This window comes from Macrotis lagotis, chromosome 3 (genome assembly GCF_037893015.1).
Source record: "Macrotis lagotis isolate mMagLag1 chromosome 3, bilby.v1.9.chrom.fasta, whole genome shotgun sequence".
NCBI classification, from domain to species: domain Eukaryota; kingdom Metazoa; phylum Chordata; class Mammalia; order Peramelemorphia; family Peramelidae; genus Macrotis; species Macrotis lagotis.
In genome coordinates this window covers 251,735,618-251,763,515 of record NC_133660.1, presented here as the reverse complement: position 1 = coordinate 251,763,515, position 27,898 = coordinate 251,735,618, and the positions used below count along the sequence as shown (strand labels likewise).

Here is a 27,898-nt window from a genome sequence, read left to right as displayed (position 1 = left end):
ATTCAAGGACCACCTTAGTGAGAAAATGCCCTTGGGAACACTTGAGCACTTCACTGTATTTTTGCATATTTATAAAAATGTATGTCTATGATGATCACCACAATTGTAATTAGGGTGGGGTAACCAATGCTTTGTTCCAGATCACCAACATTTGAAGGGATTGGCAGGATGCCCTCCTTCAGCTGTTTAGCAACAGGTGAGCTTAGCACCTAGTAAGGAAAAATAAAATTAGTCAAAATTGGAAAGGACCAGATGAGGTTTCCTCTCCCCAAATTAGTATTTTTTGAAGCTTGCCATAGGTATTAAAATTGCTAGTTGATTACCCAATGTCATGAGCTGATCTCCCAACCCCCTTTCTCAAGGATCTCCCCTTTCCAATCTATCCTTTAGATAGCTGCCAAAGCACATCTGATCATTCCCACACTCCCCCAATCTACTCAATAAATTCTAGTGGCTCCCACTTATCTCCAGAATCTTTTATTTGGCATTTAAAGCCCTTCACAACTTGGCCTCAACCTGCCCTTCCAATTCTATTCCATATTCCCTCCCTGTAATCCCAGTCAAACTACCCTTACTATTCCTTGCACACAACTTTCCACATCCCGCCCCCGTGTCTTTGTACTGGCTCTCCCCCAACCTAGAAGGTACATCCTCCTCACATGGAACTCTTGGAATCCCTAATTTCCTTGAAGGTTCAGCTCAAGTGCTACTGACACTTGAGATCTTTCTGGATTCCCCCCCCCCAATTAATAGTGCCTTACTTCCAAATAAATGACTAATTATAACAGTTATATAACACTTATTACCAGCTAAGATTATTTTATTTATATATATAATTTATAATAATATCATTTGATCCTCATAACTACCATAATACATACATACTATTATTATTTCTTTATTTGATAGATGAAGAAACTAAGGTTAAATGACTTGCCCAGGATCACACAGCCACTAAGTATCTGAGGTCAGATTTGAATTCAGATCTTTCTGACTTCATCCATTGCCTTATCTGGCAACCTTATCACTTTCTGTTATAGATAGATAGCTAGACAGACAGACAGATAGATGGATGTGTGTATATATACATGTCTGTATCCACACATGTGTGTATATATATGTGTGTGCATATTTCTATGTACAGACATGTATGTATAGGCATATATGATAACCCATGCTGTATACATACATGGTAGAATATATTATGCAGTATATATAGATATATACAGTTATCCATATATAGCATATATTACATAGTCATATATATGTTTGTGTGTGTGTGTGTGTGTGTGTGTGTGTGTGTGTGTGTGTGTGTAAAGAGAGCATAAGCTCCTTGGGAGAGGAGAGAATGAGACTGATGACTTTGTGGAGCGCTACCTCCCTTAAATCCAACCTCCCCCCCAGTCAAGATGCCACCCTTGTAATGTCATTGGTCTCCTTCAAGAACAAAGGATGAACAACAAACAAGTTCCTTGGGGAAAATAGGTGTTTTCACTTTTGTCTGTAAATCCCCAGCACCTAGCAGACTGCCTAGCATAAGCAGTTACTGAATTAAAGATTTTTGATCGACTGATTGAAGAAAAGGTTAAAATATGTCCAATAAGTTTTGTTTAAGAAAAAAGGGACATACAGCTCTTGGGAAATTCTCATGCAAAAGATTAACATTTGAAATTTTGTTTTAAAGATTAATACTTGAAGCGTAAACCAATGGGGCATGAGGCATCATTAGGTCCCAAGTCTCAGAGTGAGTCTTTGAATGTTCAAAGCCTCCTTGGGAAGGTCCTGTGCAATGTGTGCCACTGCAAGATGATGAGATTATAGAACCCCAGATTTAGAATTTCAAGAGGCCGTTTAGTCCAGATGCCTCATTTTATAGAGGAAAAACCTAGGGTCAAAGAAAGATTATGTGACTTGACCAAGGTCACACAGGTAGTGAGTGTCAAAAGCAGGATGGGACCCCAGTTCATCTGTCCTTCACAACTCCCCAACTCAGGTTACTTCAATTCAGATAGAATAATGGAGACAAATGGAAAAACAAAAACCACCAGGAGGAATGACTAGTGATGGCAGTCCACTCCATTGGTTAAGCTGCCAATGGCCCCTCTGCTCAGTACACACCAGGGAGGGCACCAGATGATGGTGGGACCCAGCCAATGGGAGGATGTATGTCCTCTGTGGAGCTCTCAAGGGCACTCTGCTCCGGAACCAGGGAGCAGAAAAATCTCTAGAAGATGGGACAGCTGTGTGAATAGACCTGGATTGTTAGGAATGTCCATTAGCTGGGTTGTACTGCATAATTACATAGTGGATTAGACTGGCGTTAGAGGGACAGATGGTTCTACAATGAAATTCAGAACACTAATTCAAGAGAGATTTTTGCTGATGTCACAGAGTACTTGAGCTGTGTGTGTGTGTGTGTGTGTGTGTGTGTGTGTGTGTGTGTGTGTGTGTGTGTGTGTGTAAGGGTTGGATGGTGTTTCCCCCCCCTCCCTCAAACAGGGGTAGGTCTGCTAGAGTTAATTCAGCCTTGCAGTCACTCCAAGGCCATCTGTTGTTCAAATTAAAATACATATTTTTAACTTTAACCTTTCAGTCTTTAAAGTTCTAAACCTTTGCAGAAGAAGCATTAACTTTGCAACAGCTTTCCAGTTTCCCTACTCGGGTGACATCAATGAAAGGCGAATGTCAAGTCGGAGGACGTCAATAAAAGACGTTGGCAGGTTGGCTGACATCAGGAGAAAGGGACTTAGTATTCACCAGGTTATTTTCTGCTCTTTCACTGCATGGTAACAGGCTATGCTCCCGTATGGTGGAGCTAATAGAAACTTTAAATAGAACCCATGAAGGATAATTTAAGAGCTTACATTTATTTCAAGGCATTAATAAATAAAGAAGGAATCATAAAAAAAAACCTTCTGATTTCCAATTCTTCTAGTAGTCTATTATCCTATTGGTATATTCTAATGTAAGAATTAGAAGAAAGCAAAGGATAAATTTCACCATAGGCTGAATGCAAAAATAAAATCATTAAAAGCTCTAACTTTTGGAATGAATTCATCTCAATTCAATTCACTGCACTTTGTACCAGCTTATATAGTAGGAACTGCAGATTTAAAAAAAAAACTTTAAAACTTCCTTTGCCCTCAAAATTTCCTTACCTCAAAAAGCTTCTAACCTACTGGGAAAATAAAGATGAAAGGAGTATAACTTATGCCCCATAGGCCCCAGTTCTAAGCTAACACATACTAGATTTAATTTTGGAGAACTTACCATATAAACATCACTCTTCAGCATCTATCTCCACTCCCCCCCCCCCAAGAACCTCAGAATTTTGCCAATATCTAATTGACTATAGAAAAGGTAAAAATGTCCCCAGTTCCTCTTCCCTCCACAACCCATCATGTAAGTACTTAGATTAACAATATATACTGAATATAGGACAATCATTATTTTACCCCACAAAAAATTCAGGACATTAAGGAATCACTCAAGTCCATATCCATGTTCAAAGCAAATCTTCCTTCTAGTGATTCCCACCTCTCCCCGGGACCTTCAGACTTACAGCACCATCCTGTGATTGAGGCTCCCCTGAAAAAGTAAGGATCCTTTTCCTCTTCCCATCCATCTTGCATAATTCATGTAATTCGTAAAAATTATAGAGACCAAGTTTTCTTCTTCAAATCATAACCCTAACCCTTGCTTCTGAACCCAAGTATAAAACTTCATATCTACTCCTATTCAACTTTTTATTGTATTCAGTCCATTGTTACAAACCTGTCAGAGATCTTTTGGATTCTATCTAGTACTATAACCATCTCTCTACCATCTTGAATCATATTCAGTTCTTGATGAGCACACCATTTATGCCCTTATCCAAGTTAATGAGAAAAGTATTAAACAGCAGAGGGATCATCACAGATCTTGGGAGCACTCCTTTGGAGATGTTGTCCTCAATTCACGTTGAGCCATTAATGCCCAAATCCAACTATTAGCCAGTGACAAGCCTAAACTTTTAGCAAACTCTCATCCCTCTATCCTTTTCAAAAATAGTATGGCATAAGTACCTGCTAGGAAAAACCAGGTAGACAATAACTAAACTTTTTCCTGGTCTACCAGTTATCACAAAAGGAAATCAGGTTTAAGCGTGGCATGGTGACGCCATGCTGATTATTGTGATCACCACTTCATGATGACTTGATCATCTCCAATAATCCTTTCTAAACATTTTCTAGGAATTGGAGCCCAGTTTACTGGCTTATAATTGGAAGTCTTTTGTCTTCTTTTTTTAAAAAAAAATGGAAATTTACCATTCTCCAATCTTGTAGGACCCCTCCTCTTCTCTATCATCTTTCAAAATTGACTGACATTGGTTCAGTCATCAATTGGTTCAGACACCTGCCCAGTAGAAGCTCCACATGTGAATGTATGAAGGATCTGTGATTTCTCAAGCAGAGAGAATTCTTAGTGTGAAACCTTTCTCTACCTGGGAAGTCCAAAACTCATCTATGACTTAGAAATTTTAGGGAGACTCACAAAGGTTAAGTGACTAGTCCAAGGTCACAAAACTAATAAGTATCAGAGGTAGAATGTGCAGTCAAGTCTTTATAATTCTAGTCAGTTAGGCTGCACAGTGGATACAGCCCTGGACCTGAAGTCTGGAAGATTTGAGTTCAGATTCTGCCTCAGACACTCACTAACTTGTGTGATTCTAGTCAAACCAGTCTGATTAAATTTCCTCATCTCTAAAATGTAGTCAATAGCACCTACCTAACAGGATTGTTAGGAGAATAAAATATTTGTAAGGGGTGGCTAAGTGGGGCAGTAGATAGAGCATTGACCCTGGAGTCAGGAGGACCTGAGTTCAAATATGCTCTCGGGCACTTAAAGATTACCTAGCTAAGGGACTTTGGGCAAGTCACTTATCCCCATTGCCTTGCTAAAAAAAATTGTAAAGAATTTTTCAAGTCTTAAGGCTAGCTATCATTATTATTTCTAAGTCCAGTCATTCTGCCCATTATGCCAGGTTATCTTTACAAATTCCTATTAAAAGTCTAAAAAAATCATATGCACAAATTTAGGAGGAAGGACAAGTAAGTAGAAAATAGTGTTAGTGGGCCACTATCTCAATCTGTCAATGGTGTGACATATCAGTCAAAATAGCTAATTTTGAACTAATAGAATTTTGACAGGAATTAAATTCAAACTAACTACCCCATATTTTGTAGAATCTAGGCTCTTCTGGCTTCTGAAAATCAGGTCAACATCTGCTTATTTCCAGGCCCACAGTCTGTCACCATTCTCCACCATGTTTCAAAGGGCACCAATAAAAACAGCATCCACATTGACCAGCCCTTCCATTCCCCAGGGATGTTGTTCAATTGGGCCTTAGGACTTGAAATCATTGGGTTTCAATTCCTCTTTAATGATTTTGTTCTGGTCTTTCCAGTTCCCTTGGTAGAGAAAACAGAATCAATCAGAATTGTAGCCATGTGTTCTTTCTGCAATCCATTATCACTAACCAATCTATCCCAAGAACCAGTCCAAGTTCTTTGATCATTCTCTTTGATCAACCATTTCATCAAATCTCACTGAAACCCATAAAGTTGAATTTATATGATTAAGATTTCTAATGCACTATGTTTATTACCTAACTTCATGCATTTGTATATATGACATCAAAGGTCATGGTTATTATTATTGCCCTTCTTTTTGACTATTATCTTCTTTGAATTATTTCATGATTACATAAGTAGAAATAAATCCAGAATAAGAGCATTTTGTCCACTATTCCATCACTATAGTTCCTAATAGGGAAGCTGAGTGGTGCAGTGGATAGAACTCCAACCCTGGAGTCAGAAAGACCTAAATTCAAATCTGGCCTCAGACATTCTTGTGACCCTGGGCAAGTCACTTAACCCTGATTGCCCAGCATCCAGAGCCATCTCCAGTCATCCTGATTCATATCTGGTCACTGGACCCAGATGGCTCAGCACAGCAACCCCCTCACTCAAATCCAATTCACATCCTTGTCATGGCATCATCTCCCTGGTATCATGGTCTTTTTCAAGAATGATGGACAAACATCTCCATTCCAAAAAGGTCAAATACAACATTAACTTAAATTCTTAGGAACAAGAGTTTCATTTGCTCTTAGTCATCCATGGGACAACCTGGAAATGTGGGCAGCAGGCCAAAGAACAGCTGGTCCCCCACAATGAATGAGCTGAATATGCATTCGGAAATGGCAGCAATCTTTGCTCAGGTACCAGTCTGATAAACATATGAGGGTGCAATGATTCTCAGTAACCAGGTAGTCTTCAGAAATGGCATGCCAAAAATAGGGTTTACTGTCTGTAGATAATCATCCTATGAATGACCCATGAATGTTGTTCACTATGTAACTTCCTATGACTCATGTAAAGTGTTTGTCTGTATCTTTTGTAATTTGTAGAAACTGTAAAAATTTCACTAGTTAAAAGAATATAGTCGGGCTTCAAAGTCTTCCCCCTCAAGGCAATCCCATACCATAAGCTTCTGGTTCTGCCTCTCCCTTTTGTAAGAATCTTTGGAGGAACAGCTCCAGGATAATTTGAGTAACTTGGCCCAGCTGCCCTAAAGGTTGACACAGGACAGAAATAGCAAGAAGGGTTCCCATATGAACCCCAAAACTAAGCAGTTGGTATTGATGCAAGAAGACAGACAGATTGACTGGAGACTAGAAAGCAGAAGTGGAAATCAAACTAACTTACCCCAAATTATTTGGGAGTGGAAAATAGAGAATTAAGTGATACAAGTAGAGAATGCTTCTATATATAACATCCAGAGGGACCACTTAAAGGCAATGGATGTGGGTTAGAGGGGAAAATAAATCAACAGAAGTTGTCAAAGTAATAGTAGCTCTCTAGGCTAGATATATTTTTGAACTGGTATAACTTGGTAGCACAGTGGCTAGTATATTGGACTTAAGAGTCAGGAAAACCTGTGTTTTGACCCACATTCAGATACTTCCCAGCTATGTGATCCTTAGTGGGTCATTTAATCCTATTTACATCAGTTTCTCATCTGTAAAATGAGCTGGAGAAAGAAATGGCAAATTACTTCAGTATCTTTGCCAAGAAAACCACACACACAAAAGGATCATGAACAGTCAGACATGATGGAAATGATACAACAACATCATTTTCTGATCTGTAAAAGAGTGATAATTAAAGGACTATGAGGATTGAATGAGGTAATTATGAGGCAGCTAGGTGACAAGTAGACAGAAAGACAAGTTCAAATCCAGCCTTACACTTACTAGCTATGTCACTCTGATCAAATCACTTCACCCCTATGTCACTCAGTTTCTTCAATTGTAAAACGGGGATAATAATATCTCCCAAGGGTATTGTGAGGATAAAAAAGGAGATATTTGTAAAATACTTTGCAAATCTTAATTTGCATTTATAGATGTTAGCTCTCACTAATTATTATTAATGAATGCAAATTAGTTTATAAACCTTAAAGAGCTATAGAAATGTTCATTATTATTATTAACTGCACCAATTTTGACCAAAATTCCACGGTAATCTCTCCTCTCCTAGTCCTCTTTCTCCACACTCTTCTTCCTATGTCATCCTCTATAGTTTCTGATCTGATGCAATATATATGTGTGGCAGTTTTTTTCCCAAGAGTTTAAAACTCTCTTTATCAGATTTTCAAAACTTTAGTTAAATTTATTTTTCCTGGCTCTCATTAAATGCACTCCATTCCTGGTCATCACTCCTTTATCTTGTTCTCAGACAACTAGCTATTCCTGTCCTAAATTCACTTTTCTTTTTGAAGATCCTGCTGTCCATAAGGAGCATGAGCATAACCCATACCTTTAATGTCTTCCATTTCTCACCCCCAATTTTTTTTTACCTCCTATCAGTACTTTCTTAGCTTCTTCTGGCAATGTCATTTCTACACATGCAAATCACTAGTCATAGGCTTGGTCAGCGGGAGTCTCAGGAGGCTTTCCATCACATCCTGGATACACACCCTGGGAAGACAGCAGACATCCTTATTGTTTATATCAGGTTGACATATGGCCACCTCAATCCTTCTCACTGGGTTATTGTGAGAATCAAATGAGACAAAATGCTATATAAATGTCAGCTCTTATTATGTCTGTTCTGCTGCCCTCTTTTTTTTTTGCATTTTCTCATGGGCAACATGACTTTTTCCTAAGTCAATTGCCTCACCAAAACTTCATCCTTTCTCAACTCCCTTGTGACCCTGATCTTGGCTAGGAAACAACCACCTAAACTGATAAATCAACCTCTGTATTTGGGCTAATAGATGTTAATATAGAAGTACATTACTGATTCTACCCAGCCAATGTGCATTTTCACAGGTTGCTATATAAGCAGTGGTTTTGGTAAAAGAAATGATATTCTAATGTAGATTTTCAGGTTCATCTTCTGTAGAGGGGAGAAGATTATTGCATCATAAGGTCCAAGATTTATAACTGGAAGGAACCTTCAGGGTCATCTAGAACTACTCTCTAATTTAATTTATTTTCACTTATCTCATTGAGGGTAAGTGACTTGTCCATGATCATACAGTGATAGAGCTAGGATTTCAATCCAGGTCCTTTTGACTAGAAACTCTATTAGCATTGAGTGGGGGACATTTCAATGCATCTTAAATAATGACCCATGGGTGGTCTTTTCTCTGAGCTATGCTTGAATTCCCAAGCATGTCTTGCTCCTAGAAGATGCTTGAATATATCTGTACCTGTGTCCTTGGGAGAAACTATTTTGGTGAGGGTTTTTAAAAGCTAGAGTTTTAAAATTTTTCTTAAAGTCATTTGATCAATGTTTTCTTCTTATTATTTATCCTTCATTCTTGAAGAGGGCCAATGACATCTAAAATGACTAAGAACTCTAATGAAAACAATAATCAACCACAGTTTCATAGAAAGGATGATGAAGTATCTCTAGATTCTTAGTGGAGAACAGTAAACTAATAGGAACATGATCTGAGACCTTCTGACATATATATCTATATTATCTATATGTGAGTTTATATATACATTATATAGATATGTAAGTGATATATATATATATATATATATTAGATTAAATAGCTAGATAAATAGATAGCTAGATAGATGTTATTACCTCCAAAAGGGCTACAAAGAAAACTACTGGTAATGCAGAGAGGTGATGAACTCAGGGTGAAGAATAAGAGATGTGGAGATGACATATAAATATATATAGAACAAGTTGTTTTCTTTGACTATGTATATTGATTACAAGATCTTTTTTCTTTTTTTTTCCAATGTAAAAGTAGATACATGGGAGAAGAAATAGGAATTTGTTCATTGAAAAAAATAAATTTTAAAGCACAAAAATGCATCTTTATTTGATTTGCTCTTTTTTTGGCAAGGCAATGGAGTTAAGTAATTTACCCAAGATAACACAGCTAGGTAATTATTAAGTGTCTGAGGTCAAATTTGAATTCAGATCCTCCTGACTCCAGGGCCGGTGCTCTATTCACTGCGCCACCTAGCTGCCCCTATTTGATTTATTCTTATAAAACATGGAGATATGTCACAATAACCTTTTTTGCAAATTGCCTGAAATATAATTACAGCCAATGTGGCATAATGGAAAAAGCATTAGATTTGATGCCTACTATTTATGTGATCTTGAACAAGTCATGTCACTTTTTGGAGTCTAATCCAATCTAATCTTAATCTTAAAAAATGACAATGATGCTGCTGACAAAACCTTGACTGTAAGAGCAGAAGCAACAATGAAGGAATGGAAAGAATTTTAAGCATACAGTCAGAAGGTTTGGGTTCAAGGTTTGACTCCACACCGCCACTCAGTGGTTTCACGACTTTCAGTAAATTCTTTTTACCTCTTTGGGTCTCATTTTCTCCATCTATAAAGGGAAGGTTGAACTAGATTATTCTAAATTTTCACCTAGCTCAAAAGTTGTGTGATTCTAGGTTCTCCTGGTGGGCAACTAAAGAGGTCAACAATTTTATTATTAGGTCAACCTCATTAAGTATCTATATCAAGGTCATGTGCCTCGAGTCTTCCTTTCTGCTTAAGTTTTGCTCAGCATGAATTCACTTCCCTTATTTTCTACAGAGACAACTTAGATCCCTCATTTCATAAGTTTCTCTCAAATCCAGATTTGCCCTTGATGTTCCCAACACGTGATTATTCTCAAAGATGTCACAGAGACATTGCCAGTAGTTTTCTTTCTAGCCTTTTTTGGGAGTAGTGGCATTTATCTATCTTTCTATCTTTCTAATCTAACATATATATATATATATATATATATATATAATATATATAGTACTTACAGAGTTATATATGTATACATAAATATATGTAGTCTATAGATGTAAACCCACATATAGATAATTTAGATATATATATATATATATGTTAGAAAGTCTCAGATCATTTTCCTATTGGTTTAGTGTTCTCCACAGTCCCTGGGCACTGCTAGTTAGTCATTGATAGGGTCTCCCTTGTGCTCAGTGATCAGTACTCTGGTATTTGGGGAGACATACTTGGACCTACTGTGGATAGCATCCACTAGCCCAAGGGGCTGTGCTTCTCATTGTTCCTATGTATCTTTTCTTTAGAAAGGTTTTATTTATTTTGAGTTTTACAATTTCCCCCCCAATCTTGCTTCCCTCCTCCCACCCCCCACAGAAGGCAGTTTGTTAGTCTCTACGTCATTCCTATAGTATGCATTGATCTAAGTTGAATGTGATGAGAGAAAAATCATATACTTAAGGAATAAACAAATAGTATGAGATATATCAGAATTACATAATAAGATAACAGTTTTTCAAATTAAAGGTAACGGTCTTTGGTCTTTGTTCAAACTCCACAATTCTTTCTCAGGATACAGATGATATTCTCCATTGCAGATATCCCAAAATTGTGCCTGATTGTTGCCCTGTTGGTATGAGCAAGTCCATTAAGGTTGATCATCACTCCCATGTTGCTGTTAGAGTGTACAATGTTCTTCTGGATCTGCTCATCTCACTCTTGTGTATCTTTCCAATCAACTTTGTCTCCCTTTGGAACTCTAATCAGTATTAAATAAATGTGTCCTGATTGATTGATAGGTAAACATTTCTTGCAACCTGTGATTTGAACCCAAACTCTTATCATAATCAAGCTATGAAAAAAATCCTCTTTTATACTTCTCAATGTAAGATGATGCCCCTTTCATTTGGGTGTACTAGAGATGGGGAATGGGATCTTAACACCAGAACCCCTGAAAGCTAAGCTTGGTAGGCATCATGAGATATTAAATAAACACTGAATTTATCAGAAGATGAAGCTCCAGTTTAAGCTGTGATGCCTGGTAGCTGCATGTCTGTGGACAAGTCATTGTACCTCTCCAAGTCTTCATCATGTCATCTGTCAAATGGGTACAATACCATATTACCTACTTCAGATGAAATGATATGGTGTATGTCAAAGTGTTTTAAATGTTAAGCATTGTACACAGATGGGCATGGACCATTCTCACTACTGTGATTGAATGTTGGTTGATAAGTTAGTTCAAGTCCATCCTCAGACACTTCTACTATCTGTGTGACCCTGGGTAAATAACTTACCTGCTATCTGCCTCAGTTTTCTCATCTGTAGAATGGGAATAACAATGGCCCCTACTTCCCAAGGTTGTTGTAAGGAGCAAATGAGATTATATATGTAAAGTGCTTTTGAAAAGCTTAAAGTGCCATATCAGTTCTGGCTATTATTATTATAATTATTAAGTTATAATATTACTAGTTCAAGATATATAGATATAGATATATCTGTAGATATATGTGTGTATCAGAATTTGACCCCAGGTCTTTTCATTTCAGAGTCAGTGCTTTTATCCACTGAACCATATGATAAATGCCACAGGATTAGTATATGCAATAAGAACACCAGGAGTTCAGAGAGAGAGCTCACTGTGGGCTGGTGTGGGAGATGAATCTTGAAGGACTAAAGGGTCAGAATAGATAGAGAAGAGAAGGCAGTTTGGCAAGTCCAGGGGTAGAGGCAAGCTTCCAAGAGTATTCAAGATACAGTGAGCAGACCAAGAACTTGCTGGAGCAAAAGATTAGTGTTGAGGGGTGGTAGGAGATAAGCCTGGGAAAACACATTGGAGTGAGACCATGGATGGTCTTGAATACCCAGCTGAAGAATTTGGACTTCATCCCAAAGGCATTGGAAAGATCCTGAAGGTTTGGGAAAGGAGGACAGTTGTAGTGAAAGCTATATTTTAAGAAGATGAATCTGGTGGTCATCAATTTAAGTTTAGAGGGAGGAAAAGCTTGAAGGAGGAGACTACAAGTCCCTCCTAAGCAGAAGGGAGGAAAATGATAAAGGGGCTACAAACTCAGGAATCATCTCAGAGAGAAAACTGACCTTTTTCTCTAGAGATATTGTGTCCATGCATATATCATGTGTGGGAGAGGCAACATGATATAAAGGCCATGAAATATGTACTAGTCTTGGAATTCAAAGACTTGAATACAAGCGCTAGTATTGATGCTTTCTGGATGTGTTACCTTGGGAAAGTCACTTAACCATTCTGGCCCTCAATTTTCTTCATTCATCAAATGTCCTACCAACCTCAAGAATTCTTTGAGGAGAAAACGTTTTGTAAGCCCTAATGCTCCCTAGAAATGGTAGTCATTGCTATGCAAGCAGTATCATCGATATTCAGAAAGTAGGTTCTCTCCCCGCCACCTCCCCTCTTCATCCAGTGTGTAACACATTCTGCTCCACATCGCTGCACTCCCTGATTAATCATTCATGAATTCTTGACAACCCATTTTAGTTGCATCCCTAACACCTCGACTACTCAATACACATTTTTCATGGTCTGTAGAACTCCTCCTTGTTCTGGCCGATGACAGACAACACATGCCCCTCCCTGTGCTCTTCTCTGTATGCAACTATAATCAATATGGAATTCCTGAGGATTGGCAGGGCACTGGAATAGTCATGTCAAATAGTCCCACAGTTCCTCAAATGTCAGCAGCTCACAAAGCAGAAACTAGGAATAGGCAAGGGAGGCAATTGTGAGGAGCAGGACTCAACAAGAAACCATTTTTCATATGAATTTTTACATGTGGATGTATTTTAATAATATAAAATTCCATGACACAGAATTTAGTTTTGTGATAAACTAAGTTATATATGTAGAGGCATCCGGTGTCTCAGTGGATAGAACACTGGGCCTGGAGTCAGGAAAACCAGAGTTCAAATCCAGCCTCAGATACTTCCTAACTGTCCTATGTTTTCATCACATCCTTTTGATGTCAAAAAATGCAATCATAAATCACTTAACTTCTGATTGTCTGACAAAAATGGATCCACCTCATCCAATGGAGAAGTAAATGGTCAACTCCAGGATCTTTGCTAAGAAAACCTCAGATGTGACCTCAAAGGGTTTGATACAACTTAAACCACTAAACAACAAAGTTATGCACTTAATAGTGAAGTCTTTTCACACCCCAAGTTGCCAATGACATGGAGGACAGAATTTTCAAACAGGGAGGTAGGGGAGGAAGGAAACTGGTATATCATTTTCAGACCTTGTCCAAGTTGTATAAAATGTCTCATTTCAAATCTGGGAGCCAACATGTTGGTTTTTTAAGGCACTTATCTAGTAGTTATATTGAACAGTGAATGAAACACTGGACCTGGAGTCAAAAACCATGTTCAAATCTAACTTCAGTTATGTGCTCTTCAGTTATTTCAGTTGTGTCTGACTCTTCACAACCCCTTTTGAGGCTTTCTTGGCAGAGATACTGGAGTGATTTGCTATTTCTTTTTCCAGTTTACTTTACAGATGGGGAAACTGAGGTGAACACAATTAAATAACTTGCCAAGGGTCACACAGCTTGAAAGTGTCTGAGGCCAGATTTGAACTTGGGAAGATGAGTCTTCCTGACTCCAGACTCAGCACTTTATCTATTGAGCCACCTAGTTGCTCCCACTCACTTACCTCTCTCAATCTCAGTTTCCTCATCTGTAAACAAGGATAATAATGCTTATCTGCTATCATTGCTGAGGATTAAATGAGATTATATTTGTAAAGCACTATAGTGCAATATAAATGTGAGCTGTCGTTGGTAAAATTTAAAAGATCTTTATTCAATTTACTCATTTCATTCATTTAAATTCTACTCCCTGATTATGAGTGATAATGTCAACTCTTCCATCTGCCTTCCCTGCTGACAAAGGGTAGTTTGAAAGCATGTGTGATCTGGAGGCTTTTACAGCATTGCACCAAATTCTAAGACAGTGTAGTGTCCAACTCCAGCAGAAATAAGGGCCACTAAAGATGCAGGCTGCCAATTGACTTAGTTTCAAAAAGTAGTATGATCTACGTTTTATTATATTTATTTTGTCAATTATTTCCCAGTTACATTTTAATCTGGTTCAGGCCACACTTGAGTGTTGTGAGCCACATGTCCAACAACTTTGCTCTGGTTTTTTGTGGCATCATCAACTAGGGAATCTCTCTTATGATGAAGTGGGTCGAAATTCACCCCGTCTACCCATTCTATGCATGAGGATCTCATTCGTGTCTTCTCCTTAGGTCATCTGAAGAGGTCTGCCCCCAAGACCAAGGGGCTTGATTGCATTTTCTTGACATCAAGTGGATGTGATGAACACACAAGCTGTCCAGTTTTCCCTTACTCCAATGTGTGACTGGTACAGTTTTTCTTGGGAGATTGTAAATTCCTTCAACAACAATATTTCCACCACTTCCCCTGCCTCATTCCTTGTTTGGAATATGTTGCAGCTGGCTCTTGAATTCCATTTGCTCTTAACTGCCATATAGTAATGTTGCTGCTTCTGAATTAGGACTTCCATCTGGAGGATTTTTCCATTGTGGAAGTATAGCCCCTATGTATGTATGTATGTATGCATGCATGTATATATGTGTGTGTGTGTATTTTAAAATTAACATATACAAGAACAGAAAAAGGAAAAAAATTCAATAAGCAGCATGAAAATTTAACTCAAAAGCATTCGGAGAAAAACATATTTCAGAGCAAATGGCCCTCAAAGTGACTGCAGTGTAAGGTCAAACCTGCTCTAAAGGAAATATAAATAGCAAGAATAAAGATAAAATGTTGTCCTCAAACAGGAAAAATTCAAAAATCCCCAAGGCCAAGTCCCACATGTAATTAGGTGAATGATCTAGACAATGTGCTGTGCAAAGGCTGGCTACCTAAACAAAAATACTGCTAATGCTTCATTTAACTCTCTTTCTTTAACTCTTTTTTCTTTTTTCTCTTTCTTTTTCTCTCTCTTTCTGCACTCTTTCTCTTTGTCTCCATCTCTCTCCACATCACATATACACACACCATTGTTCACAAGCAATCTAGCATATATCTTAGCAATTACTAATGTTATAAAAATTCTCTTTAATATACTCTCCATCCTTAAGGCTGACCTCAGGAAAATGTGGTCCACAGTTTGGGTTAACTTTCCTTTTCTCAGTCCCAAGCCATACACGTATAGATTTGGACACAAATCATTTTAATAGGCCACCCACTTTAACAGCAACTTTGAGTAACCGAGAAGTACAAATAAGAATACAAAAGAACATCTGAAAGTCACAATGCTTGCAAACAAGAGTGGGGGTGGGGAGATTAAACCTCTCTACATATTTCTACCACAGCCCCCAACATCCCCACTGCTCAAAGGAGAAAAAAAGAAAAATGTATATGATATTCCAGGGAGGTAGGGGGAAAGATGGCTTTCGTGTCCTAGAGTCTGAGAATCTCACCAACTCCTGCACACCATTTGTATTTATCCTCACCCTCATGCATCACCAACAAGTCATGAACTCTTAGCTTCATGTGGCTTCTCTTGATTTGTAGTCCTGTTTCTCTCTGACTTGGAAGAAGCATGGGGACCACAGCCCCTCAAAGCTCTCCTCCTCCTTTGTCTTATGCATCTTCTCTGCACAAGACTCTCAGAGCCATGAAAACCAAAAGCCTGGTTCTTCTGGTGCACCCCCTTGAGTTGCTAGACCTTGGTCCTCCTCTACCTGATAATCCTAGGAAAAGATTACAATCTAATCATAGAAGCCTAGAATTTGAAAATCATCTAGCCCAGTCCCTGGGCATCAGTGAATGTTTGTTAGCTGGAATGACTTGAATTGAACTGAGTTGGTTTTGGTGACTTCCCAAAAGCCTTAAAGCAAATTAGTGGCAAAGCCAAGACTTTGAGAAACTATAGTAGTAAAAAGAACTCTGGGCTGGGACTGGAGGTTTATGTGCCCATACACCATTCTGTCATTAATTAGCTCTCTATGAGATCATTTCAAATATTCATTTTAAGGTATTTTCATGCCTCTCTTTCTTCTTGTCTTTCTTTTTTTTTTGATAAAAAAAGAAAACACAAATCTGAAGCAACTCTGAGTCTCAGTTTCCTCTTCTCTAAAATAAGAGAGTCAAACTAAAACTAGTGGTGGTAATCCAACCCATGGGAATGAACAAAACAAGGAACAAAGTAAAGAGGAAGGAGAGAAGAGGATCTAGGAAAGAGTCTTGAGAGATACCTATCCTGGAGTCTTTCCTTCTGCTTTTCCTTCAGTGGTTCTCTGGTTCTTCGGATTCTCCTTTCAGTGCATCTTTTGGTATATGAGAAAATAGAACTTGTTTTATGGTTTAGAAAAGAACCCTCATACCACCTCACACTTCTCAGATTGGTTACAATGACCAGAAAGGACACTGATCAATGATGGAAGGAATGTGGGAAATCTGGGACACTAATGCATTGTTGGTGGAGAGCAATTTGGAATTATGCCCGAATATCATACCCTTTGATCCAGCATTACCACTACTGGGTCTATACTCTGAAGAGATCATGAAAAAGGGTAAAAACATCACTTGTACAAAAATATTCATTGCAGCTCTATTTGTGGTGGCAAAGAATTAGAAATCAAGGGGATGCCCATCAATTAAGGAATGACTGAACAAATTGTGGTATGTATGCTATAGAACACTATTGTTTTATGAGAAATCAGGAGGGATGGAATTTCAGAGAAGCCTGGAAAGATTTGCATGAATTGATGCTGAGCAACATGAGCATTATATACCCTAACAGAAACATGGGGGTGATGATCAACCTTAATGGACTTGTTCATTCCATCAGTGCAATAATCAGGGACAATTTTATTGTACGTATCTGTGATGGAGAATACCATCTGTATCCAGAGAAAGAACTACGGAGTTTAAACAAAGAACAAAGACTATTACCTTCAATTTAAAAAAAAAAAAAAGTTGTCTCATGTACTATGTAATTTTGCTCTAATATTTTATGTTTTTCCTCAAGGATATGTTTTTTCCTCTCAACACATTCAATTTTGATCAATGCATAACATGGAAACAGTGTAAAGATTATCAGATTGTCTTCTGTGGGGGGGGGGAGGGAAGGGAGTGAGGGGGGAGTGTAAAATTCAAAACCTTACCAAAAAATGATAGGTGGAAACTACTATTGTATATAATTGGAAAAAATAAAATATTTATATAATAAAAAAAGAACTCTCAATGACATATCTGGGACCTGTACCTCCCTTTTGAAATTTCTGAGTCTTAAAAATATCTGGGCCTGCTATGAAACAGAAGCAATCCTCCAAATAATCTTTCTAAAGTACAGCTCTAACCAGGTCTCTCCTGCTCAGAATTTTTCTGTGGTTTGCTGTAGGTTAAAATACAAACTTCATCCACATTTTATACCACATACCTCAGTGAAATTCTACTGAATAAGAAATAAACTTGGGGGGGGGGAGGGAAGGAGGGATGGAAGAAAATGAAAAAAAAAATTATCTCAGTTGTGCAGAGGAGATTTTTTTTATTAAATAAATGGAAAGAATTACTGAAGATAAGACAGCTATGCTTGACCCTACTAAAATTTTTAAAAACGAAAAACATGACTAATTTTTTTAATTGCAAAACACTCTCAGCAAAAATGACATCTTAAAAAACTCAAGATAAAAACATAAGAGAAACTTTTTTAAAAAAAAACTCACAGGGCTGACTGTCAGTCCACAATGATTAAATAGTCAAAAGATATGAAAAGATAATTTTCAAAGTAGGAAACAAAATGGTTAGTGATCATTTGAAAAAGTACACAATTTCACTAATAATCAAACTCGTGAAAGTTAAATATTATTTTAAACAACTAATTTAAACCTAGAAAATTTCAAAAATAAATGGAAAAAAATAAATACAGCACTAGTGGGATTGAGAAGAAACAGATATACTCATCCATTGGTAGTGGAATTACAAACTTTCAGAAGCTTTTTTAAAGCAATCTGACAATACAAGCTAAAAGTTACCAAAACACTCATAGCTCCTGATTTAATTATTCTATTTCAAGATTATAATCTCTAAGTAGTATTATCAAACACCAACCAAAAAGAACTATCTGTTCAAAGATTTTCTTTTCTTTTTTTTTTTTTTAGGACTTTGCAAGGCAATGGGGTTAAGTGACTTGCCCAAGCTAGATAATTATTAAGTGTCTGAGGCCAGATTTGAACTCAGGTACTCCTGACTCCAGGGCTGGTGCTCTATCCACTGCGTCAACTAGCTGTCCCTGTTCAAAGATTTTCAAAACAATATTATATGCAATTTCAATAAAAGTGGGAAAAAATCCATTTCCAACAAAAGAATTGTCAAATAAATCATGATACATTAATCATAAATTCAACATGTGACTTTCAAAGTTGCTCTGCTTGTTTGTATTTCCTTCCAGGTTTCTTTCCATTATCTTATTTACATTCTTTTCAAAATATTGTTCAAGGACTCTCTTTTACCTTTTTTGGAGGACAATTATTTCATTAACCTCATTCTTCTCACCATTGTCCCCCAAATTAAAACAAAAACTCATAATAAATCTGTACAGACATGCAAAACAAATTCCTATTAGTCATGCATTCCATATATTAGTCTATCACCTTTCCATTAGGAAGAAAGAAATATCCTTCATCACTGGTTCTCTGAGATTGCGATTCATCATTGCATCAATCTTATGTCCTACAAAGTTTTTTTCTTTATAATGTTGTTATTGTATTGTTTTCCCTAGTTCTGAAAATTTTACTTTTCATCTGTACATACAATTCTTCCCATGCTGATCTGAAATCATCCCCTTCATCATTTCTTACAGCTCAAAAATATTTCATTATATTCATATGCCATGTCATTTACCCATTCTCCAACTGATGGGCACCTCCTTTGTTTCCATCTTTGCTATAATAAAAAAGCTGCTATAAAGATCAGATACTTCCATAGGTTCTTTTCCTCTTCTTTTAACTCTAGATAAAACATAGACCTAGGATAATATTGCTATGTTACAGGGAATTCAGATTTGGTCACTTTGGGGGCATAGTTCTGAACTGCTTTCAAAAATGGCATGATCAATTCATAATTCTATCAACAGTCTGTTTTCTTGCAGCCAATTCAGTTTTCCTTTTTTGGTCACCTCTGCTAAGCTGATGAATAGCAGGTGGAAAATTAGGGTTGATTTAATTTCCATTTCTCTAATAATTAGTCATTTGGAATATTTCTTTCATATGGTTGTTGGTAGCTTGGATTTCTTCCTTTGGGAAGACCTCATCTTAAGACCCTATTGGGATGGAACTTGTTCTTATATATTTAAATGTATTTAATTTTCTCCAAAAAGGAAAATAAATGCTAAATAAGGTTAATTAATTTAAAACTTTCTATAAAGAGATATAGTAAGACTTCAAAGAGAAAGTGAACTAAGTTGTCCCTAGAGAAGAGAAAGATTCTGAAAAAGTCAAAATGAGGAGAGAGGGAGGGTATCCCAGGTGTGGCAAAAGACCTCATAGACTAGGGAAATAAATTTAAGAAAGACTAAAAACAGAGACTCTAAAAACAAAAGTGATTTGAGGGCATGAGAGGTTCCACAGATCTGCTGCAATTTCTTTCCTGCTGTGCTAACATGCTAACATAATATAAACCTCTCTGTGTGTGTGTGTGTGTGTGTGTGTGTGTGTGTGTGTGTGTGTGTGTGGTTTTTGAAGGAAAGGAAGTTGTACATCTTCAAGCTGGGGGTTCACTCTCTGTGTATAAATACAGTAGAAAAATGTCAAGAGGGCAAAATTAGCCTCAGAAGTTGAATGAGATGATGAATTTTAGGTCAAGCTAAAAAAGAGAAGCAAACATAGAGAAACTATGAACCAGCTCTTACAGTGCTCATCCTCTTTAGTCCACTTATATATTTTCCAACCTGACAAGTTACTTAACCTTTCTGAGACTCATTTTCTTCCTCTGTAAAATGGGGAGAATAATATTTGCACTACCTACAAGGTTATTTTGGAGAAAAATTCTTAGCAAACCTTAGAAGGGGTACTCAAATGGATCTATGATTTTAATTTGTATGAGAATTCCCTCTGATACTGGCTTCTTGCTCACTCTGTGCTCCCTTTGTCCATGTCCTCTCCTAAGTTAACCACAGGGAATCTACCCAGATAGAAGGCACAAAAGAGAAAGTGCTGGGCCTGGAGTCAGAAAGACCTGAGTTCAAATCCAAACTGTTACTTATTAGCCATGTAATCCTATGAGGGCAAGTCAAGAGTGCTTCAATTTTCTCATCCATATAATTGGAATAGTAACAGCACCTACCTCTCAGGGTTGTTGTGAAGATTAAATGAGATAATATTGTAAAGGGTTTTTAGCACATAGGAGGCATTTAAAGAATGAGTCTTCCCCTCTTCCCTTTCCTTTCTTTTGATAACATGAAATACCATAAAGACACAAGGACTGTCCATTAAAGAGCTTATTTAGGGGCTGCTAGGTGGTGTAGTGGATAAAGCACCAGCCTTGGAGTCAGGAGTACCTGAGTTCAAATGCGGTCTCAGACACTTAATAATTAACTAGCTGTGTGGCCTTGGGCAAGCCACTTAACCCCATTTGCCTTGCAAAAACCTAAAAAACAAATAAACAAAGAGCTTATCTATTTTACCCCATTGCACATTTCTTTAATGGTATCCTTTATTTTATTTTTCTTTGATAATTCCTTATTTATGATGAATTTTTTAAAAGTTAAACTTCAATCTATATGCAGAGTTTTCTCACTGAAAGTGGATAGTGTTTTTCATCGTGAATTCATTGGAATTGTTTTGGATTTGTGTTGCTTAGTACTCTAAGCTAAGTCTTTCACAGCTGATCTTGATTAAAATATTGTTGTTAAGCAATATAAAAAAGTTAAATCCTAATTTGTAATGGGGAATATGTTTCCAGGTGAGTTATTATTATCTGCCCTCAGCTAAAGGCAAATGAATCTCAATTACAGCAAAAAGGAAGAATTTCTTAACACCAAAGGACAATTCACTATGAAATAGGGTTACTCCAGTAAAGCCATAAGAGCATCTTCTCTGGAGGTCTTTAAAAACAAAAAATATGTTCATCTGAGAGGAAGATTTCTATGTGTTACTGAAGGCAGAAGGGACCTGATTCTCAGGTTAAGAATCAGTATCATAGAGTATAAAGAACACTGGCCCTGGAATCGAGGGATTGGGATTCTGATCGGCCTTTAGCACTATGTAACTTTTGCCTGGGCCTCAGTTGCATCACCTGTAAAATGGGGGGGGGGGGAAGAAAGGTACCAGATGAGATGCCTTCCAGCACTAAATCTTTGAGCCTATGACTTCTCAAGATTCCCTCCCTTGTCTGTGATTCTACGAAAGCATCTTCATGGTCAAAATACTTCAGACTCTCCTTTGTTGTCATTGCAAAGAAATATTGCCAGAAATAAAGATATCCTCATTTGACTAAATTGGCCATTCAGTTCTTCATAGATTTTATTGGGCTTTATAAATCATACATAGTTTACTTTGATGCATCCTTATGGACGATATTTTAATTATTTAAGCAAAATGAGATATTGCTAAAGATGGTCAATAGGCACTGTCCATTATAGGAATTTACGTCAGAGCTCTGAAGAGCAGTTCAGAGCTGAACAAATTCTTCTTCTATAACTATTCAGTTGTGGAGAAGAAATAAAGCAATACACCCCATTCTACCACTACCCCCCCACAGTAGGCAGGTTGAGGAGGGCAATCTAGAACAGAATATCATGTTCCTTGCTAGATGCAATCAGTGTATCAGATAATTGCGCTTATTTACTTTTCTTTGTTACAAAGGAGGGTCCAACTAACTGCGAACTAAACAATAGCATCAACAAAATGTATTTAAAATAAAAAATAAAAATATTAGGTTGGTCACCTTGAATGGCAAGTTGAAAGCCATTTGCTTTTATCTGAGGGGAAATAATAATAATTCAGGTTACAGTGCAGTGCACAGTACAAACCAAAGTTAAAATTTAGGATTGGTCAGCTTGAGCAATACCTATTTTATAAAGTTTTATTGATGTTTTTTAATATTACAAATATTTTTAGATTATTCTCAATTCATGAAAGATCTCTTGTAACAAAGTGAAATAGCTAAGTAAACTAATAACACAGTTGTTTCATCTGAAAGTACATGCACTATTTCACATCTGTAGCATCCATCTCTCTATTTTTTAAATTGACAGAAATCTATTTTCTCTCCCTCTCACCCCAACAAAAAGCAAAAAAGTCAAGTTTTTGTCATAAATATGCATAACCAAGCAAAACAAAGTCCCTCAAATACAAATCTATATCTATATATATATTTATTACATTTAATAATTTAAATTACTTGTAATATTCTATTGCAAGATTTTATCATTCAATTCAACAAACAAATTTATCATTTCCTGCTGCCAAGGCACTGTTCTGGATACGATGAGTACCATGGAAAAAAATTAAATAGTTCATAACCACAAGAAGCCATGCTCAGTGAAAAGCTCTCCCAGAAGTTCCATTTAAGAGGGCATCCAGGCCAGATATCTTATTTCCCATGCAAAGGCACTCATCCAGTCTTTTCCATCATGGCACCCCACCTTTTCAGTTTGCTTTTGGTTATATAGTCCTCTCCTATTAGATTGTAAGCTCCTTGAAGGCAGAGTCTGTCTTTGGCCTTTCTTTATATTCTGTATTTGTCAAAATGTAGGCAATCCTAGTAGAGGAATAGATATGTTGTTGTTTTTAATCATTTTCAGTTTTCTCTCTAACTTCATGATCCCTTTTTTGGGGGCAAACATAATGAAGTGGTTTGTTGTTTCCTTCTCTAGTTCATTTTAGAGATGAGGAAACTGAGGCAAAAAGGGTTACACAGTTAGTTTCTCCTGGGTCACACAGTTAGTTTCTCCTGGGTCAGAAACTCAGGTTCTCCTGACTCCAGGTCCAGCACTTTATCCACTGCATCATCTAGCTGCCCTCAGAATGTATGGTTGTGTAGGTGTGGGTAGAATGCTGGCCCTGAAGTCAGGAGGACCTGAGTTCAAATGTAGCCTCAAACACTTACTAACTATGTGATCTTAGGCAAGTCACTTAACTCTGATTGCCTCACATTCAAGACCATCTCCAGTCCTCCTGATCTACATCTAGACTGAACCCAGATGAGTCCAGAGGAGAAAGTGAGGTTGGTAACAGCACAGTACCCCCTCACTCAAATCCAATTCATGTGCATCACCTCTCTGATGACATACTCTTCTTTGAGAATTAAGGACAAACATCACAATCATACTCATAAATACACATAGACTTATAGATATATATATAAATAAACATGCATAAATTTGTATACACATATATATATGAATAAATGCCCCTATACACATATATACAAAGTGTATTCAGAGTAATACTAAGTAATTTCAAGAAAGAGAAACTATCCTCCAATATTTGGGGGGGGTCAAAAATATATACAAACAAACAGTACTCAAAAGTAATTGAATTTTTCAATAAATCTATAACCTTTTATCCAAATCAGTAATAAAAAGAGAAATACAAATTAAAGCAGCTTTGTGGTTTTACCTATCATCTTTGCAAATTGGTTGAGATTACAAAAGGCAGAAATGGTCAGTGTTGTGGGATGGGGATATGGGGAGATATTCACAGTTAGAGGAGCATTGAATTGTTCCAATTATTCTGTAAAACTATGATAATTATACCAGAAAAGTTACTAAACAACTCCTACCCATTTACCCAGAGATCCATATATCTACAAAAAAGTTAAAGACAGAAATAAAGACCCTCATGTATGTTAAAATATTGATATTAGGTAGAGATTGAGGTAGATAACAATTAGACAGATCAGTTAAGTCCCCATTTAGGAAATCATATCTGAGTTATGCTTTGAAAGAAGCTAGGAATTCTAAGAGAAGGAAGTGAGGATAGGATGCATTCAAATATTGTGATCATCCATAGAAAGGCTCAGAGGTTATACTATGACAAGCACAGGAAAAGGCCAACAGGCCAGTCTGACTTCTTGTATACAGGCAGGCAGGGAGAGCGGTGAGAGGGAGATGATTCAAGGATGATTCACTCCAAGGGTGAAAAACTGAATGAATGGGGGGAAAAAGCAGTGACATCTTCAAAAAAAAATAGAGAAGTTTTAAGAAGGATCAGTTTGTTTTGGACATTTTGAGTTTGAGATCCATGTAATGCAGACAGAACTGGAGACAAAGAAAAATACTACTTAGGCCTGGCTATGACTTTGAGTATGCTATGCTTAGAGATTGAAGTACATTTTTAAAAAAATAAAAAAATAGCAAAAACTGGGGAATAATAAGAAATATAACATGGTTTAGGGTCACAGTTTGTTCTTCTCTTTTTTATCTAAGCAACCAGCTAAAAAGAGACATGTTTTTGAAATAAATTGTGTTGATAAATCTACTGTCAAACCTCTGTTATTCCTGAGAAATATCCAAGCCTTTTTTTCTTCCATGAATGTTTATCTTCAAAATGCATCCAGTATTAGCTAAATGAGGAGAGCAAACATATAAGGACAATACTCAAAAGGGCCAAGGAAAATTAGAGTCAGTTCTTGAAACAATTAGAATAAATTATTTCATACCATAAAACATTATTGTAAAGGGCCTTGCAGACCCATGAATCTGGTTATACTGGGAGAAATCATGTGCTGGAATACATTCAATATACTTCAAGTCAACAAGCATTTTGTAAGTGCCTGCTGTGTTTAAGATACTGTGTTGGATACTATAGATACAAAGATAAAAATTAAACTCTAAAAGACCTTACACTGCACTGAATCAAAATGGTAAATGATCCATTCTACTTAGACAATGTGAAAAAAAAATGTCCAAAAAAAAGTGTAGAAACCCTCGGGTGTATTTACTTAAGTGCTTTGAAGAACAGTATTTATTTAGCTATGTAAGTAAGTTAAGATTTTAACCATACCCCAATCTAAGCCCCAATATCCCTTTCTACCTTAAATCCTTCAAGGTTCAAGTCAAATTCTACTTTGTCCATGAAGACTTATCTGATTTCCTCTCCCAGTTATGATTTCTCTCTAATCTGATTCATTTTATACTATAACCCAGTCCATTCTCCATGAGTTCCTAATAGATAACCTAGATTCAAAATATGCTTGAACTCTTCAAAAACCTGTCCAAAAACCACAATTCAAGAGCCCCCATTGATGTTTCTCTTTTGCCAGATAAATCAGAATATACCAATTTAAAGTAAAAGATTTAAGTACTACAAGATTAAAAAAATGGAAATTCCCTTGTGTATGTACACACACACACACACACACACACACACATTTGTATGGAAAAAAAAAATATATATATATATATGTACACACTCTCCCATAGATTCACTTGGCCTAGTGGAGGCAAAGGAAGAAGGAAACATGAATTGGGAACACATGTAGCCAGGGGCCATAAATAAGAGAGGTAATATGGGAATATGTGGAGAATGGAATACACATGGCTGGAGCAACTCACCTTCCTAAAGCTGTGTCAAAGGGAGAACTTTATGCTTTGAGATCTTCTATTTGCTTCCTTTCCCACAGAATCGGTGACATCATCATCCACTTTCCTTATTATGTACTAGGTTATATGGGCTTCAAATTGTTGATATCAACTATTGCACCATTTTCTCTACTGTGCTGCCATCTCCTGGTTCTAAGTTGAACTTCTTTAATTAGTTGGTTATCTGCTGAATTGAAGTATTAGATGACCTTTTCTCCCAAAATGGAATGTTTAACATTTCTTTTGATACTTCTAACTAATAATCTTGGGGATACATCACCTCTCTTGTGAGTCAGTCCCACAGCCATATACAGTCAGCCAGCAAAAACCCTCAGGAACTCTTGCTTCAGACCTACAAGCTATCTGATATGGTGTGAAAAAATATACCTCCATCCCCATCATTTCCTGACTACTAAAAATGAGTCTATATAAATTACCCCAAAGATTCATCTATAAAGACATATCTGTATGTGTGTGTGTGTGAGACTTCTTTTCTTCTACTAAATTTTAAACCCCAGATAACCTAGGTTCAAATTATGCTTTGAATAGAAATCATGGCTTATTTATCTTTACATGTACTCTGGTTTTCTGCACATAGAGAGTATTTAATAAACTGTTGTTGAATGAATTTAGTATAACTGGAGTATCATTCCATGTTTAAGGATCTGAATCTTTCAAAAATTTTCATAATTGAATATGCTTTTGGTAAGAAATACCAAGTCAGGTCATAGAAACTTTTAGCTGAAGTGTTTAAAAAGTGGGAGAGAGTCAAGAAAAATCTCATCTACCACTAAAGTACTGACATTGTCAAATGCTAAAATATTAGTATTTGGGGGATAAGGACTATTTTTGACTTTGGGATGGGATGGTTTTAAGTCCTGTACTATGGTCACATTTAAATGCAGCTTAATCAAAATTGAGACCATGAATAAAGTATGCAAGGTATGTTAGATAAAAGAGGTGATGTCCTTGGGGACCTATCTCTTAAGAGAGCCTACCAAGTTGTTTCAGGGAGCCTGTTTTGTTACAGTGGACAATCTAACTTTTATTGCTACTCATTCAGCTTTCTAAATGAGTCAGTGGGAAGGAGCAGTCCAGGGACCTCCTCACAATGATACAGGACTTTCAGATTAACAAAAAAGCACTTTATGAATCTTCCAACACTTACATCCTTTCTTGTTCAAATCTGGCTTCTGCCACTCACTCTCACTGGAATCCCAGAGATTCCTCCATGTGCAAATGAGAATGGAAAACAACATAGTACAGTTAATTAGAATAAGGTCAAGTGGTTATGCGCTGCAAGGGTCTGGCAGTAAAAGAGACTTCATCCTGATTATTTCTTTGCTTATAATTGAGTCAAATTTGCCAGCAGGAATGCAAATAAGACAGCAGTAACCACAGAGGAGGCACCCAGAAAAAAATACATAGACAAAGAACTCCCCTCATATGTAATGCAAAATCCATTATTACCAGCAAATCTCCCTAGATGTTGCATAATTCCCTCGAGCATAGCCTACTTCGGAAGCAATAGTTAAATATTGAAAATCTGATTGGAAGAGAGCAGTGGCTTCCTGCCCTTTCCTGTAATTGCCTCGTTGGATTTTTTCTCATGAGCAATGTATCATTGGAATTTCTTGACTCGGTAATATAGAGCCCCCTCCAGGGTCTGTGCCCTCAAGGAGTTATTGCCACAATGGAGTTATCTTACGGCGGGCTCCATTTATTTCTTCTGCACCTGTCAGCCTTCCTTCCCTGTTGGGCCCCAGGGTGTTGTGTGAAAAGTTGTGGGCTTCTCCCAGCTCTTTCAGATGACGGCAGCCTAATGAGGTCTAAGCGGCTGATCATGCTTAAGCCTCTTATTACAGTCACATTCCATTTGCTTCAAACGGGTCATAGCCCAAAACAAAAGCAGGGAGCCTTTGTTCTGACCAGTTAATCATAATATTTTGGTGGGACTCAAGAGATGATGATGATGACGA

General features: G+C 37.1%; 1 long non-coding RNA gene across 6 annotated transcripts in view; it reads right to left on the bottom strand.

Annotated features, from left to right (window-relative positions):
- LOC141518413 (uncharacterized) overlaps nt 1-27,898 on the bottom strand; it is a 149,972-nt gene that overhangs the window by 44,144 nt on the left and 77,930 nt on the right. The window contains exons 7-8 of one of the 6 annotated variants that reach the window (XR_012477187.1): nt 24,826-24,901; nt 22,294-23,095 (exon numbers count right to left, since the gene is read on the bottom strand). The exons of 3 other annotated variants lie outside the window; for them this stretch is intronic. This is a non-coding gene — a long non-coding RNA (uncharacterized LOC141518413). Of the gene's footprint in view, nt 1-22,293; nt 23,096-24,739; nt 24,902-27,898 lie in introns of those variants that run through there. 2 more of the 6 variants (XR_012477189.1, XR_012477188.1) reach the window with 2 other exon arrangements.